Here is a 12,500-nt window from a genome sequence, read left to right on the forward strand (position 1 = left end):
CCACCAAGAAGGACCTAGCGCAGGAGAATTCCTCAGTCCACCCTCCAAACAAGGAGTCCAGGTCGGTGGATAGGTTTGGGAAGCGCGTTTATTCCTCAGCGACTTTTTCAATCCGTGCGCTGAACTATTTTGCACATGTGATCCAGTTTCAGCGATTCCTTGTATCGGAATTCGCTGAGTCGCCCCCAGAGTCTTTAGCCCCGCGGGACAAACAGCTGTTCTCTACGAAAATGTCGTCTTTGAAGCCAGTATCAAACACATCTATGCAGCTCCTTTCCCATGCCACTGAAGGAGCAGCTAGTGTGGCTGGGACAGGCGTAGCTATGAGGCATCACGCCTGGCTCAGGTTGTGTCAGTTTGCGGACCCTTTCAAGGCGTCTTTTATTAATGCTCCCTACGACGGTTCTTCATTTTCTGGGAAGACAGTACGTGACACAATTGTCCAGAGCAAAAAAGATTGGAAGACTTTGTCTGCCATCGGGATCCGTTTCTCTAACCCTCAGCGGTCCTTCTGTCGGATTCAAAGAGGGCAAAAGATTTTGTGGTTCCGAAAAATCTCAATTTTCCCGGGATTCTCAGGACAACTATTCCCGCAGAGGCAGAGGGGGACAGGATCAACGCTGACCCAGAGGTAGAGGGGGTCCCAGGAATTTTGGGTCTTGGGAACCTTTTTCTGATAGACCTGCTCAGCAGCCCTGAGGGGTTGCCCGGCTGTCCTACTCTGGAGACAGTCAGGGGGAGATTGTCTTTACACCCAGTGGCATGGGAGTCCATAACAACAGATTGCTGAGTGTTACAGATTTTATCCCAAGGTTACACTATCCCATTTGTTGCCCCTTCAAATGTTCCAAAACACCTCCCAGATGTTCCACCCCCTCACAGGGAGGCCGCAGCTCTAGAGGTTTCAAAGCTGCTTCTCAAATGAGCCATCGAACAGGTCCCCCCAGACCAGTCTGGATCAGGCGTTTACTCAAGGTTCTTTTTAGTGCCAAAAAAGACAGAGGACTTCAGGCCCATTCTAGACCTGTCAACTTTGAACCTGTCTGTCGCCAAACAGAAGTTCCGGATGGTCACCCTACAGTCCATTCTACCTTTATCTCCAAGAGTGCGACTGGATGTGCTCATTTGACCTCCAGGATGCTTACTACCACATCAAGATCCACAGAAGCTCCAGGAGGTTTCTGCACTTTTGGCTGGGAGCCAGTCACTTTCAGTTCAGAGCTCTACCCTTCGGTCTCACCACAGCCCCAAGGTGTTCACCAAGGTAATGGAAGTTGTAGTGGTTCACCTAAGGCTTCAGGGTATTCAGGTATTTCCTTACCTGGGCGACTGGCTCTTCGCTGCACCCAACAAGCGTCTGCTTTGTCTGGCCCGAGACTACTTTATTCGGTTGGCAGATCTATTGGGGATTACAGTCAATGTTCAAAAATCCCAGTTGCAACCAGTACAAGTTTTAGACTTCATTGGGGTACGCTAGACACTTTGCAGAAGAATGTATTTTTTACTCCAGACAGGATCTTACACCTCAGGTGCCATATAGCTCAAATAACGAACTTCAAGTCTCCAAAAGCGAGCGAGGTTCTCCAGGCACTGGGCTCCATGGCTGCCTCTATATTGATTCTCCCTTGTGCGTGCCTTCATATGCGGTTTCTTCAATGGACTCTGGCTGTTCAATAGTCTTGGCTAGACCTGCCCATGGAATTTCCAATCAGAATCAGTCACGTCTGCAGGACGTTCCTTCTTTGGTGGTTAAATTCACCAGAGGTTATAGAAGGACGCCCCTTCGCATTATCTCCAGTCCAAGCCACAGTGACCACGGACGCCTCCCAACTCGGGTGGGGGGGCACTGTTCGGGAAGGAGAGTCCAAGGCACGTGGGGTCCCCGACAGAGACCAAGTTGCATATAAATGTTCTAGAGATGAGGACAGTGCTTTTAGCGTTGGAAGCCTTTCACACTGTCCTCCCTCTGGGATTGATTGCAATTCAGTCAGACAAAATGTTGGTTGCCTGGTATATCAACAAGCAGGGGGGAACCAGATCCTACCCCCTGTGTCGCAAGGCCATGAGAGTGTGGGAGTGGGCGATTTTCACCAGTCGGTTTCTGATAGCAACACACATCCTGGGGCGCTCCAACATTTTAGCGGACAGATTGAGTTGGGCTATTTGGATGCCTTACGAGTGGTCTCTGAAACAGTCAGTACCAGAGGAGATGTTCCTTGCATGGGGTCAGCCTTGCTGCAATCTCTTCGCATTTCCTTCCAACGCGAAGTGCAGCGAGTTCTTCGCTCTGATTCCCTCTCCAGGGGATACGCCCAGAGATGCTCTAGTCCATGCTTGCCCCCCCCCCCCCGGGCTTCTGTATGCTTACCTACCATTGCCACTCATTCCGAAGTTTCTTCAGAAAGTTTGCCGACTGCGGTGCAAAGTTATCCTCATTGTCCTGTTCTGGCCTCGCCATGTTTGGTGCCCATTCCTTTGGTCTCATCTCTTAGCTCCTATGTGGGTTCTGGATCCCTGCCCGGATCTAATCTTCCTTCCTTTGGGTGTCCGTCTGACCGACCTGGGCAGCTTCAAGCTGACTGCTTGGTTGCTCCAGTTCCGTTGATTGCCAGGACTCCCGGTCTTTCATCCCCTGCAAAATCCATACCGGTGGCTTCTCTTAAAGACTCCACTAGGAAACTTTATTGCAGTAAATGGAACTGTTTTTCCATTTGGGCCTCACAGAGAAATCTAGATCCCTTTACAGCCCCTGTTCCAGCGGTGTTGGATTTCTTGTCTGGTATTTTTCAGCAAGGAGCTAGCTCCTCCACAGTGAAAGTACAGTTGGCAGCTCTAATTTTCATGTTGGTGAAGACAACATTGCCTTAGCCTCTTCTAGGCTGTGTAAGGCTTTTCTTAAAGGCACTTTTCTTTTGCGCCCTCTTGTCAAGGATTCAGTGCCCCCTTGGGACGTTACCTTTGTCCTACAGGCATTGGTGGCTCCCCCCATTCGAACCTGCAGCATCGGTGGATTGAAAATTTTTATCCTGGAAGACAGCTCTCCTAGTCGCCATTACATCAGCTTGGAGGGTTTCTGAGCTTCAAGCCCTGTCTTCCGTGCCTTCTCATTTGGTCTTCCATAACGATAGGGTCTCTCTCCGTACTAATCCTTCTTTCTTACCTAAAGTGGCATCTGAAGCAAACATAAACCAGTCCATTACTCTGCCTGTTTTCTTTCCTAATTTCCAAAACAAGGGTGAATACAAACTTCATTTGTTAGATGTTCATAGGTTCATAGATAGGTTCATAGATTAGTACTAGGCTAACTGCCCTTTTGGGCCATTTTAAGCCTAGCCAATTACCCTATGTGAGAATCAAACCCTTTATCTTGTGTCTCTAAGGTAAACACCTTAACCATTATGTCATCCTCCCACCCCCTATGTCATCCTCCCACCCCAATAGACAACTTTGATTCTGTCTTCATAGAACAAAATCATTCCGCAAGTCTGACCAGTTGTTCGTTTCCTTTTCCAAATCCTTTTTGGGAAAAGCTATTTCTAAGGTTTCTTTGGCTAGATGGATCACTCTTTGCATTTTGCATGTCTACAAAGTAAAAGGTTTATCTCCTCCTGGTATTGTTAAAGCTCACTCTACCATGTCCATGGCGACTTTTGTTACCTTTTGGTCTAGGGTTCCTTTGGATGACATTTGTGCTGCAGCAACCTGGGCCAATTCACATACCTTCATTTCCCATTACAAATAAGACCTGATTTCTAGAGGTAGATCATCCTTTAGCCCTGCGGTGCTCAGGAATATCCTTCCATAAGGGCCTCCCAGGATTGGAGTAGCTGGGGATTCTGTCCCAAAGGTTGCAGATAAAATGAAGTTAACTATTTCAGATAAAGAAGTTATGTACTCACCATAACATTCCATCTGAGTAGTTATACTTCATTTTTCTGTAACCTTCTCTCTCTCCGTCCCCCGGACCTTGTCATGTCCATATACAGGTTTGGTTCATTGGGCTGAGATGCTAATGTATTTAGTTGCAGCAAACTCTATCTGAGGGAAGGTAGGAGATGGTAGCACATTATGGGTAGGGGAGGAGCTCGGAGCTTGGAGCAGATGCTAGAAAACAAGTTGCCGGCTCGGATCCGATATGGATCCAAACACCCACAGGTTGCAGAAGAATGAAGTATAACTACTCAGATGGAACGTTATGGTGAGTACATAACATCTTTTTTTGGTGACTGACTCAAAGAAGTCGACCAAGTTGAGCAGGCATGATCTACCCTTCGCAAAACCAAACTGTGTGGGATCCAGAGTTTGGAGATTCCCTATATCCTTGTTTATTAGGTCCATGATGATGCGTTCCATAGCTTTGTATCAGACTTGTCAGGCTAATGAGGTGATGGTTCCCAGGGTCTATAGTCGCTCCTCCTTTGTGGAGCAGGATGACTGTAGCAGTGCACCATTTGGTAGAAACAAAGCCTGAGGTAAGGTTGTGATTAAACAAGGCACACAGGTGAGGTGCCAGTTCACTCTCTAGTTCATGTAGAACACAGCTAAGGATATTGTCAGGTCCCATAGAAGCTGTATTCTTGGTCTTGGACAGTGCTGTTTTAACCTGTGCAGCAGTAATTCTGGGTGACTGGCAATCTACTGATATTGTGATTGGTCCATGAGGGGGTAAAGTTGGCCAGTATATTGGCAAGATCTGTTGGCTCTGTATAGGAGGTACCATTGTGTTGTAGCTCAGAACAAATCTGGGTTTCACCATGGCGATTCTTTACACAACTGTAGAAGGCTTTGTGGTTGTCTTTACTCTCTGCTGCAATTCTGTTTTCATAGCTAGCTTTAGAGGATTTAATGAGGAGCTCAACTTTTTGTTGAGGATCATAAGGGAGTTTTTCCAGTCTTGGGAATTCACCTTATTCCACATCAGTTTCTTCCTTCTGTTGTAGAGTTTGTTTATGGCAGGGGACCCCCAGATTGGCTTCCTTTTTTTGAAGGAGAGCATCTTGGTTCTATTGGGTATGTCGAGATCCATGCATTTGTGTACGTGTTCGAACAGTGCCTTGGTGTATGATTCGGCAGTCATGCAACTATTTCCCATTTGCGTGGGTGCTGTGAAGTTAGCCACCTCTGTTTTTAGGAGCCCAAAGTTAGCTTTGGAGAAGTTTTTCATTGCCTTTGCGGGGGGTGGGAGGGATGTGGATTTCCATGGTGATTAGTTTGTGTTCGGATCTAACCAGGGAGGAGCTGACTATTGGTGTAGAGCAACAGTCGCCCATGTTAGTAATGACCAGGTCAGGGATGTTGCTATCTCTAGTGGGAGTAAGAACGAGCTGGTCCAGGGCATTGGAATTAATGAGCTCCAGGAAACTTTGGACAAGTGTATTGGTACATGGAGTTTTCCCAGTTAATGAAGGGATAGTTGAAGTCACCTGGAATGAGAGTGTTAGTTTGGATCCTAATATTCTCCAGGGTGCTTAGGAACTTGGAATGTGAGTCTTGCGACATGGTTGGGGACCTATATCAGGCTATGACTTGAATCGCTGTCTTATCTAGTGTTAGGTGCACCTGAACTGAGGTATTTCTGATGCGTTATGTTGGACTACCAGTCTGTAGGTTTGCACATCCTTTATGAATATGGAAACACCACCGCCTTTGGAGCTTTGGTCCAAGTTCTGGGGCCAAAAGGTGTGTAATGAGTTATAGTCTGGTAGTGCAGGAGTGCTTTCTGCTGCCTTGAACTAGGTCTGCAGCCTCTGTCCGTCTGTCAAGAGTTCAGACTGTTCAGTTCCAGGTCAGAAAGATCATTCAAAGGTCTTTTCTTTCAGCATGACTGATCCTTCAAGCACTGAGATTCATGTCAGCAGCAACTATCCCAGTACTGTTGGAAAGGTACCATATGAGTATTCTTCAGTGGGCATTGGCAACTCAATAGTCCATTCTCTACTAACCCATATCCAGTCTGATCAAAATAACTCAGACTTGCAAGAATTATTGTTTATGGTGGATACGCTCCAGTCAAGTACAAAAAGGTCATCCCTTTGTTCACTCTCAACCCAAGGGCGTAGTAACCACGAACACATCCCAGATCGGGTGGGCGAACACATCCCAGATCGGGTGGGAGGGCACTTCTTTGGAAAAACTGTCGAAGGTACATGGTTCCTGAAGAGGCCAACACACATGTCAGTGTCCTGGAAATAAGAGCTGTCCTAGCATTGCAGGCTTTCCAGTACACATTCCCCACTGAGACTTTTGCGATTCAGGCAGACAATATGTCAATGGTCTGGTACATAAACAAAGGGGTACCAAATCTTACCCCCTGTGTTGAGAAGCTATGAGACTGTGGCATTGGCTGAACCCATCCAGTTGATTTCTCATAACGCATATTTATTTTTTATTTTTATTTATTTATTTATTTTACATTTGTTGACCAGGCTAGTCTAGCTGGATATATTTCCGTTTTCAGTAGAGGCCCAGGGAGAAAAGCTCCACACAAAATACAAAGAAAATTATCCAAAACGAGCAAATCAATACAAACAAAAAATAGCAACACAAATGCAGAGACCATTAAGAAAGTTCCAAAACAAAAATTATTTACAAATAGGAACTATCATCAAGGCATATTTCGGTGGAAATCCAATGTGATTGCAAACAATTTACAGAGGTCCATTTTAATGCCTCATGAGTGGTCCCTCAATATGAAGGTTGTTGAAATGATTTTCCATTAGTGGGTATAGCCATGCAGTGATCTCTTTGCATCTCTCCTTAACAAGAAGTGCAGCAGGTTCTTTGCCCTTATCCCCAAATTTCTTCAGAAAGCATCTCATTTGAAGAGCACAGTTATCCTCATTGCCCCTTACTGGCCTTGTCAGATTTTTTTCCCCCTTTCTTTAGCCTCATCTACTTTACCATCCTTGGATTCTGCATCCAACTCCAGGACTTCTGTCTTACCTAGCAGAAATGACACATCTGGACATTCCAGGCTTAAAACTGATCACATGTTTTTTCCACTTTCTTTCATTGCTAGACAGCCCATGTCCTCCTCCCCTGTCTGTCATATTCTCCTATCATCCCACAATGCTTCCATTAGGAAACTTTACAGAAGTAAATGAAAAAGATTTGTTATATGGGTGTATGAAAAGGATCTTGATCCCTTTTCAGCATTGGTTCCAAAAGTTCTTGAATTTTTGGCTGCAATTTTCAGTGAAGGTGCTAGCTATTCTACTGTAAAAGTGTAACTGGCCGCCATTTCCAATTTTCATTTTGTAGTAAATAACTCATCTTTCACATCCTTCAAACTTTGTAAAGCCTTTCTAATGGGAACCTTTCTGCTTAGATCCTCATTTAAAGATCCCTCTCCTCATTGAGATTTGAACATTGTTTAACAATCTCCAACACAATACCCTCTCAGTCATCAGCTAAGTGTAAACTAAAATTCCTGACCTGGAAATGTATCTTTTAGTGTTCATTACAGCTGCTAGAATAGTATCAGAATTACAGGTTTTATCCTCCAAACCTCCTTATTTGATTTTTCATAAGGATAGGGTATCTTTATGGGCATTTCCTTCTGTTCTTCCTAAGGTGATGTCAGAATCCAGTATTAATCAAACTAACAACCCTCCATTATTTTTTCCAAATTTGTCAAAGGAGAGTATGTGCTCTACCTTTTGGACGCTCACAGACAATTACTGTTTTATCTACATAGAACCAAAAATTTGAGGAAATCAGAGCAATTATTGGTCTCCTTTTCAGAATCAAAATTATGCAAACTAGTTTCAAAATTGACTTTAGCCAAATGGTTAACTGATTGTATTACCTTTGTTTACAAAAAAATAGATTTGTCATTGCCAAAGTCACCAAAAGCTCATTCCACCACATCTATGGCAACTTTTTCAGCCTTTTTATTCAATATCATTGTATAATATTTGTGCACTTGCAAGCAACTTGGGATAATCCTTGTACCTTTGTTGCTTATTACAAATTGTATCTGGTCTGTAGGGGAAGAGCAGCCTTTGGCTCAGTGTTGCTCAGGAGTATCTTTAATCCTTAGAGTCCTCCAGCAATTTAGTTGGCTGGGGACTTTGTCCCAACAGTTGAGGAATGAATGAATTGACAACACCAGGTAAAGTTATGTACTTACCATAACGTTCCATTTGTGTTGTCCATTTTCATTCTTCCTTAGCTTCCCTCCCTCCAACCTCCTCCTTGTTTAACTCTTGGAATGATCGAAAGATGCTGGAGGAACTGCAGTTCCTTTGCTCGAGTCCTAGATTCTGTCGTTCAATGTTTTCATTTTCTTCTGCTCAACAGGTATATGGGGTAGCAAACAAGATCTGAGATATGATGGGTGACTACGGTATTATGGGTAAAAGGAGGAGCTCGAGAGTGTGTGTTTCATAAGCTGGAAGAAGAAGAAGCCGAGTAGGATCCAAAGATCAGATTTGAACCCCAACAGCTGAGGAAGAATGAAAATGACAACACAGATGGAACGTTATGATAAGTACATAACTTTTTTTCCCTCACCCAGCAGGGAATCATCAGCAGTGCTTTACTTTATGCAAGCTTGAAATCTTTTCAGAAAAAGACAAAAGACCGAGAAATTCACTGTGTATTTAAGTATCACTCAAGAAACAATTTAACCAATGAAAAGAAAAAAAAATGTGAAATGTGCAGCCTAGGTAATTTGTGTCCATCTCTCACATACTTTCCTCACCCAGCATGGAATCACCAGCAGTGCTTCACTTTATGTAGGGTTAAAATCTTTTCATCAAAAGTTGTCTTGGAACATTCTGAGACTGTTTCAACTTTTTTCGTGGTATAAAATTAATGAAGGGAAACAAAAGCTATAACAATAAATTATGTACCCCCAGACACACACATTAGTTTAGCAATACCCATATTTATGGGGACACAATAAGAGGTACTTAGAAGTACGGATTAAAAAGGCTTTGATTATGGCTAGTAAGGATGAGTGGGGAAGATACTTAAGGAAAGATAATACATAAAATGAGAAACTGAAAGCCCTTGTTTATGGATATACACAGTAAGAAGCAAGCAGTGAAAATGTTTTTAGTCTCTTTAGTTTTATGTATTGGTCAGGCATATTTTTATCAACTAGAGGAGTAGTTCTGAGCATTAATTAATAAAAGAGTTGAAGGGATTTATCTTGGAGGGAAGAGGGCAGGAGTCAAGCGGAATATGTTGATGTCTTTCTATTCATATGCTGCTGTACCCATAATATGAGGGGGAGTTTGCCTCTGGTCGACTCCTATGTCTGGCCATTTAACAAAAGATAGTTGATACTGCGAAGGTACGTGTGATGCCCTGTGTCTCTCAGTGAACCTCTTCCATAGACCGATATAAAATGGATGTCAGCACGCACCTACCTCAGAACTTTTCTGCCACCTGTGTGACTGCCAGCTCCAGTCTGTGTGGAAGGCAGATTCCACTTAAAGACTCGCATGAGCTCTGCCTATTCCGTCTAGGCCAAGACCACAACACCACTTGTGAAATCTATCAGGCCTTTGTCCCCAAAATACTCAGGAGCAGTCTTGCCGCCTTATAGTTGTATCTAGAGAACCAGTGCTTGAAACGTCTTACTAAAGATATGGACCCGATGTCGGGAACCTTAGAAGAGCCACCCACAAAAAAGATAAAAAAAATCATGGCCTGATCCAAATGTTGCACCCTGTTTTCCATCTGTACCTCTCGAGGCCGTTAAAGGCCCGGAGTCTGAGTCAGAATCTGCGGATCATCCACAAATAGGTACCCAGGTGGAAGCCGTCAAAGAAAGCTGCAGATAATGTCCCAGAGGGAGTTGTAGATACCCGACTCTGGTGCTGGGTGGGGGGAGAGACCTAGGCTTATTATTTCCAAGGGCCCTTGTGGGGTTCCCAAATTATTGTCTGCAAAGATGTTATCTCGGATGTTGTAGAGTGCCATCAGGCCTTCTGGCCCTGCCTCGCATCACTGATGCATCTGTGTCAGAGACCCACAAATAGAAGAAGCAAAAGACAAAGCATATTGCTCCTTCCCCAACGTCTGTAGCTTCCAAACAAGCGTTTGACTGGCAGGCCTTCATTTAAGGTCTGTTTAATGCCTTTCTTGCAGTACGCCAGGCCTCTGCTCCTGCCCAGGCTCCCTGAGCTTTTGCCTGTAAGGGTAAACTAGTTACTGACTTATCCTCTGAAGAAGAGGATTCTTCAGGGGATGAATCCCTTACTTAAACTTCCCATATTGCCTTACCTCTGGGGTTTGCTTTGCTAGAGGAGGAGTCAAATGGTACAGTCTCCCCAGGGGAAGACATTACCTTTGGGGAAACTGTTGTGCAGATGAAAGACTTTAAGTGGGACTGCAGCCAGGTTACTGAGACTCAAAATAGATACTATGGCATCTTACAAATGGAGTCCACTAACCTGTCTGCAATCCCTCCAGTGAATCTTGCCTTTTTGGATGCTTTCCTGGCTGCCTCCAAAAATCCAGATTCACAACCCCCTGCACCTAAGCACCCAGACAGGTTTTTCTGCAGACCCTTCCACTATTTCTTTGTCTGCAGATAAAACCTCCAAATTCCTCCCCTCCACCTCCCTTCTTCCTTCTGATAAGGAGTGCAGAATAATGGAAAGCCTAGGCAAAACAGTTTACATGTTTGCCACTTTAGCAGTGAGAGCTATTAACTAACAGATGCACATGGCCAAATACTCCTCTTTTCTGATGCTGTTAAGCAATTGGATGACCTCTCTGATTCCCATATCAAGGCCAATATATCCACTCTCTTAAATTCCTGCAGTCAAGTAACTAAACACTCCATTAAGTGTAGTTATTATGCAATAGAGGCTTCATCTAGAGCTTCAGCCTCAGGAGATTTTCCTGACTTAGACTGCAGCCTCTCCCTGATGTCTAAGTCAAAACTAACGTATGCTCCCTTGGAAAACAAAGCCTTGTTTGGTTCAGCAGGAGAAGGGTAAGGAGCTCCAGGAGCTCAGACACATTTTTGTCTCCCCAGTTCCCTCCTTTCAGAGCAACTATACAGCTAAAACTACATTTGTGAGAAAGCCTTCCATACATATCCCACCCAAAGGGCAAAAGGATACTAGAAAACAGACCCCCTCAAGGTGTACTCCATCTACTCCTGCTCCAAAACAGCCTTTTCAGGCCAAGTCTGGTAGATTGTGACTACCAGCCCTTACATCCAGACACTCCTCTTTCCATGTGTGTCTCCCTATCCTACCCAGCTTGGAAGCAGGTTACCCAGGACTCTTAGGTCCTCTCTGTTATAAAAATGGGGTATTTCATGGTTTGGTAGTCCAGACCCACTTTCAAAGGCATTCCTGAACCCCCTCGAGACCAAATGGCTTTCTTTCCCCCACTGCTGTAGGACTTTCTCTCTCAAGGCACAATACAAGAGGTTCCTCCTCAATTAAGGTTTCTACTCCAGGATGTTCCTGGAAGACGAATCTTGGATTTGTCCCATCTTCAACACCTTTCTCCAGGTCCCCTCCTTTCGGATGTTCACACTTCCAACTCTTTCCCCCTAATCCTCCCTCAGGCCTTCTTGATGTCCTTAGATATAAAAGATGCCTAATTGCACATCCTAGTCCATCCCCATTTCAGGAAATTCCTCCGCTTTTCAGTGGGTTCTGCACATTTTCAGTTCTTTGCTTTGCCATTTGGTCTCTCAGCGGCCCAAGAGTGTACACAAAGTGCCTAGCTGCAGTCATTGCCTTTGCCAGAACGTGGAGAATCCAACACTTCCTCTATTTGGATGAAATCCTGATCCAGGCCCCGTCCACTTAATTGCCATTATATCACCTAGACTTCACTGTCTCCCTCTTGAGAGGTCTAGGGTTCACCATAAACCTTCAGAAATCATGCCTGACACCATCATAAGATCATGTGTTCTTGGGATGCAGGATTTTAACAGGACAAATGATGGCCTGTCCTCCTCCGGACAAGATTATGTCCCTCCCTTATTTTAAGGGGATACTCCCTCTCCAAGCCCTGTTGGCCAGGGTGTTTCTCAGGCTCCTGGTATTCATACCCTCCACCATCCCCATGGTACCCCTAGCAAGGCTGCACATAAGGAAATTCCAGTGGTACTTAAGGACAGTCTGGAAGCAACACCTGCGCCCCCTGGAGTTCATGGTTCCCCTGTTACCGTGCCTTTCCAGAAAACTGAATTGGTGGAGAGCTCAGATATTGGCCAACCCAGGCCTGCCCCTACAACCCCTGCCCCCAATCAGGAACTGTACACAGATGCTTCAGACACAGGTTGGGGAATAACCTAAGTAGAATGGAGAGTGAGAAACTCTTGGACCCTGAACCAACAGAGAGAGCACATCAATATCAAGGAGATGAGAGCCTTGATATTGGCCCTCCAGATCTTCAAGGATGGAATCCTGCCAGGACTGCTGAGGTGGTACAAAGACAGTACCACTGTACTGTGGTATGTCAACAAAGGGGGGGGTCCCATCTCCTGTGCAGATTGTCTCTGCAGGCATGGAAAATCA

The 12,500-nt window shown here is 44.9% G+C and overlaps 1 protein-coding gene across 1 annotated transcript in view; it reads left to right on the top strand.

Moving 5' to 3' along the window:
- Positions 1-12,500, top strand: part of SORL1 (sortilin related receptor 1) — a 5,131,225-nt gene that overhangs the window by 2,529,344 nt on the left and 2,589,381 nt on the right. The window lies entirely within an intron of this gene.

This window comes from Protopterus annectens, chromosome 8.part0 (genome assembly GCF_019279795.1).
Source record: "Protopterus annectens isolate FY-2018-M chromosome 8.part0, PAN1.0, whole genome shotgun sequence".
Lineage (NCBI taxonomy): Eukaryota > Metazoa > Chordata > Ceratodontiformes > Protopteridae > Protopterus > Protopterus annectens.